The 10,573-nt window shown below is 30.6% G+C and overlaps 1 protein-coding gene across 9 annotated transcripts in view; it reads left to right on the forward strand.

Moving 5' to 3' along the window:
• The first annotated feature begins 1,135 nt into the window (after positions 1–1,135).
• LOC110029252 overlaps positions 1,136–10,573 on the forward strand; it is a 21,440-nt gene continuing 12,002 nt past the window's right edge. For 3 of the 9 annotated variants that reach the window (XM_020731452.1, XM_020731460.1, XM_020731461.1), the window contains exons 1-2: positions 1,136–1,164; positions 1,315–1,337. The gene's annotated coding sequence lies outside the window, so the exon portion shown is untranslated. Of the gene's footprint in view, positions 1,165–1,314; positions 1,338–7,170; positions 7,211–7,366; positions 7,478–10,573 lie in introns of those variants that run through there. The other 6 variants (XM_020731457.1, XM_020731458.1, XM_020731453.1 and 3 more) reach the window with 4 other exon arrangements.

The raw sequence follows: 10,573 nt of genomic DNA on the forward strand, positions 1-10,573 counted from the left end.
AATAATAATAATAATAATAATACGTTTCTATTTTATTATGCATTCTGAGAAGCGGATATGCTATTTAAATGGCAGCAATAAAATGTTTGTTTTATAAATATTTTAAGTTAAAAAAAAATCTATGTATATATTTTGGAATAAAAATTAATTTAATTAACTGAAGTAACATAAAAAGCTTTTGCCATTTAGACAAAATAAATAAATAAATAATTCTCAGCCTATTTTAATATCTCAGATATCAAGTCATAATCATTTTACCTTGTACATACATTTTCTTATATAATATTTTAATATTACATTCATATAAAAATATACATATTAAAAAATCATTTTCTTAAATAATACCTAAATTATATATATTTTTTTCTTTTTGCATTTCAACGAACACAATCATAAATGCATCATAAGATTCTAAGCTATCAAACCTTTTTATAACATAAATTATAATTTATCAAACTAAATTTTTTTTAATAAAATGCTAAAATAATCAACTATTATTATGATAATATTTTGATTAAAAATTATAAAAATATTAAAACTGTTCTTAATTTTCTTTTGAATTATGTTGAAATATCACAATTAAAAGAGAAGATTTTATATTCAGATGACAGAGGGTTCGTTTGGGACAGATTATAAGTGCGGGAGCGCCGCCGTACAGTTTAGTTTACGCATTTTATCAACTTATTTGAAATCTCGTTTTACACTAAAAACAAATCGCAAATCAAACCCCGCGACCCGCCCGCACGCTGCATTTCAGGATAAGTATTTTAATTTGAAAAACACAAGCTGTCCTAAACGCACCCTAATTTTGACTCATTTGATTGTTAATATTTTTTTCCAAATTAGAATAAAAATTCAATATATTGACAATCGGACAGTAAAATAATTCCAATTAAATTGTCACTTTAATTTTTTATTTTTATTTCCCCGACATAGATTGTTGCGGGGCCAACCATGCCCTGCCGATCCCTAGCTTTTTGTGGTCCATAAAAGTACAAAAAATATTGTTTATACACTCAGCAAGAGGCTCTGAGCTGTCCACGTTGCACTCTTCTTCACCACAAATTCTAATATTCCTTAGTCAGAACAATAATTAAACGTCATTCCCCACCACTCTTCTTCTTCTTCTTCACTTCAACGGGCTCTGAGTCTCTCTCAATCCATGTAAGATCCCCCCTCTCTCTCTCTATCTCTATCTCTCTCTCTCTCTGCATTTTTTATTTTCTTACAGTTTAAGCGAATGAGTGAAGAACCCTAAGTTTTACTGAGAGTATGAATGATCATTAATCTTCTTCTTCTTCTTCACTTCAACAGGATCTGAGTCCCTCTCTATCCATGTAAGCTCTCTCTCTCTCTCTGCATTTTTAATTTCTTACCGTTTAGGCGAATGAGTGAAGAACCCTAAGTTTTACTGAGAATATAAATGATCAGGTATACAGAAATAAACAATGCTTTAATTCTATATAATGTAAAGCTTTTTTGAATTATAAAAATGGCATAAGATGGTTTCAACTAGGGTTAGGGTTTGGAACCCTAATATGCAGACCAGCATGCAGGCTAATAATACATACCCTAATGGGGGGCTTGAAATGTCTGTTTGACTTTATTAATGTGGTATGAGTGACGTTGACTTTGTAGGTATGGAGAACTTGAATGGGAAATGTAATTTGAGATTTAACAGATCTGGGTTCAACTTGATTGTTGTAAAACATTTAGTCATAGAGATGCTTAGGTTACATTGTTGTTCTGTTAGAATATTGTTTGTTCAATGTGATTTGCATTGCATGAACAATTTATTGATCATTTTCATGTGATCTAAGTAATTTATATTGTATTATTGGTATATTAGAAATTTATGGGTGGTTCAATAATAATGTATTTAAGTTTCTTACTATTAAAGGATGCTCTCATGAGCTCTTAAATATAAATTATTTTTCTTCTCTAAAATAATTATTTATTTTCTTGTAGAAGTTGAAGGGTTTTATCTTGAAATAAAAATGAGGAAAGATCATTTCTTCTTCTTCTTATATATATATATATATACAATTTATTATTTTTATTAATGAAATAGAATTGATATGATGTGATTTGATTCTAACTTATAAAAAATATTATACATGCATTTATTTTAATATATTGTAAATTAGTTCACAAATTTATTTAATTTTAAAAATTATATTGTAGGAATTAAAAAAAATGGAATTTCAAGGCATGTTTATTTCCACAAGCCATTGGCATATTTTTTTATTTTATTTGAAAAATGGATGACCCAATTAAAACCGATGGAATGTTCATTTCTCAATATATAAATATTTTTATGTGTTTAAGAAAATTATTTAGAAAATGTTTCATATGTTTATAATACTCTTGATAAAATTTAATTGCTACAACTAATGGGGGGAGGGAATGGAGCATACCTTCGTTTTTTTTTTTTTGACAAATTATAGCATATAAAAAATATATTAACAGTTTATTGGGTATATATGTACACCTTATATAATATTTAAAATTTAATTCATGTTCGTATTGCGTGGGCAAATAAGTGAGAATGAATTTGCGATAGCGCTTGAGATTCGATTAGTTTTGTGAATGTTGGGGACATATAAGTTGAGATCATCATAGCAATCATGAACCATTAAATGTATCTTTGATGGTGATATTAAGGCAAGTTTTGATACATTTGAGTTGTCATCATACTTTCTATTGTTAATAGGAGAGTTTGGGTGACTGGGGTGACTATAATTGAACATTCGTAGATGATAGACATTGGATGCAAATTGTTGATAGGTGTTGGATGATGTTCAATTGTTAGAATCTTTTTTCTTTGAAACAATTGAGTTAAATAGTTTATGTTCATCAAAAGTGTTATTTATAAGACATGCATAAATATATATATATATATATATATATATATATATATATCCGCCATATATATATATATATATATAACTTACATATGGGCGAGGGCATATCTTGTGCCTATTTGAGAAGTGACAATGTATTGCTTCCTGGGTTGGTTCAGCAACACCACGTGAATCAGTTCAATCAAAGGGACCTATGGGTTGGGATTGTCACTTATTATACGTAGGGTTGTAAATGAGCCGAACTTGAGCGAGCTTAGGCTTGGCTTGTGTTCGGTTCATTTGAAATTACTCGTATTCGAAATCGACATGTGTTTGAAATTGGCTAATTAACAATATGTTCATCTTCAACTTGATTTAAATATTATTGTTTGTGTTTTGCTCATGTTTGACTTGAAATTGACTTTTTAAAATTAATTGAAAAAAATAAATGTTGGGTGTTGGGTTCCAATCTACACAAACTCCGTGCAACAAAAGGCGCAAAAGTATCACATGACCACATGAGTTGTTATGTGGTACATTTAAGTTGAGATCATCATAGCAAACATGAACCATTAAATGTATCTTTGATGGTGATAGTGGTACAAGCCTTGAGACATTTTAGTTGTCATCATGCTTTCTATTGTTAGTGGGAGAGTTTGGGTGATTGTCATTGAACATTCGTAGATGACAAACATTGGATGCCAATTGTTGATAGGCGTTAGATGATGTTCAATTCTTAGTCCCATTTTTCTTTGAAAGAATAGAGTTAAATAATTTATGTCTGTCAAAAGCGCTATTTATAGGACATGCATAAATATATATAGAATTGACATGGGGGCGAGGGCACATCTTGTGCCCATTCGAGAAATGACAATGTATTGCTACCTGGGTTGGTTCAGAAACCCCACGTGAATCAGTTCAAATAATGGGACCTGTAGGGTAGAATTGTCAATTTTTATAAGTAGGGATTGTAGACGAGCCGAACTTGAGCGAGCTTGGGCTTGGCTCGTGTTCAATTAATTTGAAATTGCTCATGTTCAAAATCAACATGTGTTTGAAATTGGCTAATTAATAGTGCGTTAATCTTCGGGTCAATTTAAATATTCTTCTTTGTGTTTGGCTTATGTTCGGGTCGAAATTGACTCATTAGAATTAATTTTAAAAAGTAAATGTTGGGTGTTGGATTCTAGTATGCACAAACTTTGTGGAATAGAAGACGCAGAAGTACCACATGACCACACGAGTTGTTATGTGGCACCTTTAAGTTGAGATCATCATAGCAAACATGAACCATTAAATGTATCTTTGATGGTGATAGTGGGACAAGCCTTGAGACATTTGAGTTGTCATCATACTTTCTATCGTTAGTAGGAGAGTTTGGGTGATTGGGGCGCCTATCATTAAACATCCGTAGATGAGAGACATTAGATGCCAATTGTTGATAGTCATTAGATGATGTTAAATTGTTAGTCCCTTTTTTTTTTTTTTTTGAAAGAATAGAGTTAAATAGCTTATTTTCATCAAAAGCGTTATTTATAAAACTTGCATAAATGTGTATAAACTGACATAAGGGCGAGGGCATATAGGGTTGACGACGAGCCGAACTTGAGCGTACTCAGGCTTGGCTCTTGTTCAGTTCATTCGAAATTGTCATGTTCGAAATTTGTTTGTGTTTGAAATTAGCTAGTGAACAATTTGTTCATCTTTGACTCAATTAAAATATTTTTGTTCACGTTTGGCTTATATTCAATACAAAATTGACTCATTAAAATTAATTGAAAAAAATACATATTGGATGTTGGATTTCAATTTGCACAAACTCTGTGAAATAGAAGACACATAAGTACCTCATGACCACACGAGTTGTTGTGATTTATACATATATATAAATAATAATATATTATTATGTAAATAATATATATAATTTCTTTATTTAGAGCTAAAATGAGTCGAACATGAGCAAAAAAAGGATTATTCGTGTTCAACTCATTTATAATTCGAGCTTAAAAAAATTTATTCGTGTTCGACTCATTTAATTAACGAACAAGTTTAAACGAGCTACTTAATAAGCCAATCACGAGTTATTCAAGAACAAGTTTTTTTGACAACCCTAATTATAAGCATGTTATTTTTCATGTTTGAGAGCCATTTTGATTGTGTTTCTGTCAATTTAGCCATCACTTCTCCTGTTTCCTCTTTTATGGATGTATCCATGAACAGGTAGTGCCCTGGTTATATTTCGTTCTAAGGCATGACTATCTTACAAGGGTCGAGTGGTGCCCCGACTAGAGCTTATTCTCGAGGTGGTATTTATTATTGAGCCCCCTTCCTCTGTAACCCTCCATTCGTTGTAGCCAACACCATCCTCGCCACATAACACCGTAAAATTGTCCTATAGTTGTTTTCCCATTTAGCTACCACCCAACATCTTTCCACCATACTTCCTTACTTCCAGCAGCCAACCATCTTCATTGCTAAACCCAATCATCACCTTCCTGACTGCACTGGCTGTCAACCATCCATGTTCTCTACAGTCTTTGCAACCACCTTCACACACATTCCCCTCACATCACCACCTCCATATTTGGCACACGCTCCTAGTTGAGTGATTGTTGTGTTAGTCGTTGTTATTCCTCTTTCCATGCGCCGGTTATAACTGAATATTGACTTTTCAATGATAATATATGTTTATTTATTATTATTTGGGTTAACTCATATATCAAAAACTTAATCATGAACATCTATTCTAAGTGGCCATACAACATAAATGATAGGTTAAATGATTTATTTAGCTCTTATTTATTTGGATGGTAAACATATTTAGGCACCTTATGTACTAATTAAATAGAAGCACAGTTAGTTTATCCTTACATATCAAGCTATGCACCAATTTAGTGCCACAATGTATTATAATTAAACCATTAAATGAATTTTTGGGAGGGTAGATAAAAGAAAAAAATATTAGATATTAAATAATAAAGCAAGGTGAAGTTTATAATAAAATTGACTCAACTCCACCGACGCAATAAGGAAGAGATGTGGTATGCATGAGGTGGTACAACTCTTGGGCATCACTGTACATAGCGAATGAACTATCATAAGCACCACATACACATTACCTTAGTTTACCAAGCAAGAGAATAATTGTATATGAAAAAGCTATTAAATTTGTCTAAACAAGGTCATCTAGTTTTATGTTACCATGAAAAAATGATATATTATTCATGTATTACATTATACATATGATAGACCTTATTGGTCAATTCACCACTTACATGATGAAAATGTAGCCCATCATAACTTATTTTGCATGAAATTTCTCGTGCCAAATATTTTGACATGAGTGATAGGATCAGACAGACTTTATTATTATTTGTGTTAGGTTGACTTGCATAATTGAAATTAATCTAAATTTCACATGATTATGATTTGTGTTTTGATTAGGTTGACTTAATTGGATTAAATATATAATATTTAGTTTAATTGAGCTGTTTTGATTTGAATAATAAATGAGTTAAATTGGTCAAATTTGTGTCATCAGAGTTAGGTTGGATTTCAACCAAATATATTCAAGTTGAATCCAAGTAAAATATGTTTAGCCGTATTGATTTTAGGTCAAACACAAACCCTATCCATCAACCCATTTAAATGAACATAAGAAAGCTATATAATATGCATGAACCATGAGTGCTAAGATTTAATAAATGTTATAATTTTTAGGGGCATTTACACACATACCACACAATTCTTATGTATTGACACATGCAACACCTAAACTTTTAACATTTATATTTGTAACACTTAATTCCTATATATGTATTTATATATTATGACCTGAAATTATTTTCTTTTCATTTGTACTACTCATATCTTTAATATGACATAAAAATATCATTATTTTAAATATAAAAAATATTTATATTTGGCATTTTTAATTTTAGTATTTATTAAAATATCAAAATAATTTCAAATTATTTTAAAATTGAGTTTTAATAATTTTTCACACAAATTATTTAAAGAATATTAGTAATATTTTGGTATTTCTATAAAATAATCTGAAAATATTTTGGGGTTTTATTTTTTTAATAATAAATATTATAACTTTAATAAAACAAAAAATTATTTTTATTTTATTTCTCCGACAAAGTTTGATTTGGGGCCCACCTACTCGATGCAATCTATTGCTTTTTGTGGTCCACAAAAGTGCAGCATACATTATTTATATTCTTCAACAGGAGGCTGTCAACTGTCCACGTTGCATTATTCTTCACCACAAAATCAGATTTATAATTAAGCTTAATTCTCCCTTAATCTTCTTTTTGTCCGTCTTCCTCACTTCAACTGGCTCTGATTCTCTTTTAAGCCATGTAAGCTCTCTCTCTCTCTCTCTCTCTCTCTGAAGTTTAAATGATTTATCTTTTTCTGCATTACATGATCCGCTTAACTTAAAAATCAAATTTTTATTTTTTTAGTGTTTTTTGGGATCATTTTGTGCATTTCACATGTAGATTAAGATCTCTCTCTCCCTCTCTCTCTCTCTAAAGTGGAATCCTTTTCCCCTTCGTCTTCTTCATCATCTTCTCAAGCTCCGGTGAGTTAGCTGATTACTGCTGTACAGGAAGACTACGTGTTAGGTGAGGGAGACAGGTGGTATGAATGCAATATTTAAAGTTTAGTTGTTAGATATGTAAATCTAAAACTTTCCAGTGGTTGTTATTTCTCTTTATTGACATCATAATTTTTGAAAGTTAATTCTATTATGTTTTTTTTTATTACTCTTAATATTTTATTATATATATACATATATATATATTATATATACATATATATGTGTGTGTGTGTGTGTGTGTGTGTGTGAACTCAATTTTCATAGCTTCTCCAAGCCTTAATATATTTCCACGCACTTCATAATTATTAAAAAGGATGTTATATTGCTTTTGAATTAAAAAAACCTTAACCCAGTCATAATACCCCAACATTGCAATTCATGCACATCTTAATTTAGAGAAATTTGGCTACAAGTGAACTTAAAGTAACAAAAGTGACAACTGTTGTGGTGGTCCACCATCCATATAAGTAGGGAACAGTCACCAACACAAACTTTAGGTATTTCTGTTATTGAATCCAATAATAGCATCTGAGAAACTGATATTGAAGTAATTGAACTACAGCATGAAGAAAACAAATTTAATGAATTTCATTACTCTGAATGATTTTAAGGAGATGGATCAAACATGAAGAAGTGGATAAGTAGATGATAATATTAAAACGAAGTTACACTTACGTTTTGGCTTTTTTGAAAAAAAAAAATGAAATTTTCACGCGTATTTCGCATAAATCTCTAAAAAATGAGACGATAATGTTGGTATGTAAAAGAGAATCATAGAATTAAGTTAAGTGCCTCTGAGATGAGAATGCTCAGGTGTATGAGTGGCTTTACACTTAGAGACAAAATACAAAACGAATATATATAAGGGTTGGAATAGCCCCAGCGGCAGACAAGATTAAAGAGAGTCGCCTAAGATGGTTTAGTCACATCAAAGGTCAACCATCTGATGGCCTAGTTAGAAGAGTTGATGTTTTATATTTGACTTAAGTTAAGAAAGGTAAAGGTAGACATAAAAAAACTTGGGAATGTTGCATAAAAAATGATCTTAATTTATTTGAATTAAAGGAAAATATGACACTCAATAGGGCATAAAGGAGAAAAATTATTCATGTAGCTGACCTCACTTAATGGCCTAAAGGATTGTTGTTGTTTATGTTGTTGCTTAAAATCTCTAAAAAAGTTATTTGATTTTCATAAATAAAACCAGTTGTCGTGACATAAATGAACCATTGATCTCATCGTTTGAGTTCTAAGATAAAGTACTAACTACATATCTAAAATACAAAGTCAATTGAAAGTGAGAAATAGTTAAATTTGAAAGTTTTTTTTGGTATTGAACAAGATAATGGCACTGACTTTTCGTATAAATGCTCGAAGGAATCAATTATTATCTTAAAAATAATGTGTAAGAAAGTATCCCAGCCCGTCAAGAAGGCTTACATGTAATATTCTAGTACATAAACCATAGACCAATGGCAACACATTTAACTTACAAACAAATTCATCGGAGCTGAGGTAATTAACCTAATTACTTTTCTAAGCGAAAAAATACTTGAAGTGGAAGTCAATATACATTCCTTAAATTTTACAAAACATTATATGAGTTGAATACATCCTTATATGTATGTATGGTCCCAGGAAAAAAAAAGTTATATCTTTTAACCAACAAAACAACTAAGCAATCTATCCAGATATATTCAAAGCAATCTACCAACCACAAAATAGGGATGAAGAAATTTGTAAATTTAGCAAAAAAGCCAACCTTTCTTCATACAATCCACAATATGATCATAGCTAAATTGCTCCTCCTCTCCCCTTCGTTCTACCATCACTTTCCGATAATCTTCTAACATCAATGGGGCCAAAGCCTTTGTTGGATACTGATTAAAATGAAAAAAGCACAAGCTTAACAAGGTAATCACTAATAACATTCTTGAACTCCATATAACACATCATATGGGAATGAATGTAATTGAAAAATGTACATAACATTCTCAGCCTACATATAACACATCATATGAGAATAAATATGATTGAAAAAAAGTGTGCATGTATGCATGTGTCATCAAGAAACCATTAGGCATATGTAACCACATATGCAAGAGATTATAAGTTACCGTAGGATGTGATGTATTAAGATGGAGGAAAAAAACAATACCAATAACCTTGAGCCTTGAATTCTAGAGTTAAATCTTTTGTAATAAGAATAAAAAGGCAAGGATGTTGAGGTTAATTCTTCTCTAATAGCTATATCTTTTCTTCGTTTTGCATATAGCAGTAAATGCTAAATTGTTTAAATTTGATTTGTTTAAGTTTGTGTGTGTCTTTCAAATTCAATTTCACCATCATTGTTCACTAACATAAAAGAACAGCGGATTCCCCAAGAGCAAATAGTCCTAACCACAATTTTATAGATTTTTGGGCAGGATTGAAATGGATTGTTGTAGAGTATGAGAGTAATTCTTTCTTCAAATATTTTCAAGGGATTGGGCTGAGAAAAGTGTTTTCCACCAAAGCCAATATAGCATGACCAAACATACACGCAAAAAGCCAACCACTATAAAATTGTTCATGTTCTTCTTGTTTATAAGATGTTGTCCATGTATAGAAATATTATACATGCATTCAATAATTTCAATCAATAAAAGTTGAACATTCTTGTACAAATCTAGAATTCTAAATAATAAATTATTTCTATAAATGATAGGAAATCAACTCATATTGTTCTGATAAATTTTCATGAGTTCAAATTTATATTTTAAGAAAATGTGCTTTCATGATAATAAATAGTATTGTTGAACATTTGGAGTTGACTTCAAGTAGCATTTTCATAATGATTTGCAGTAAACTTGAAGCATATTTTTCATGAAGAGTTAGAGTAGATTTGAAGTAGCTTCTTCATGAAAAATTATAGTTCACTTGAGAGCTTCTGCGTGAAGTCTCCAAAACTCAACCCTTCAATGTGTGGAAAAAATGCAAAAATATTTTCAATTCATAAATCTTAGAAAATAAAAGCGTCAAAAAAATTAAAGCCATTTTTTCAAGAGATCAATTGTTGTGAGATATGTACTTCCTGGCATAGAAATGAGACGAAAAAGAACACAAGCAAACACAGATCGTT

This window comes from Phalaenopsis equestris, unplaced genomic scaffold (assembly GCF_001263595.1).
Source record: "Phalaenopsis equestris unplaced genomic scaffold, ASM126359v1 Scaffold000552, whole genome shotgun sequence".
NCBI lineage: Eukaryota > Viridiplantae > Streptophyta > Magnoliopsida > Asparagales > Orchidaceae > Phalaenopsis > Phalaenopsis equestris.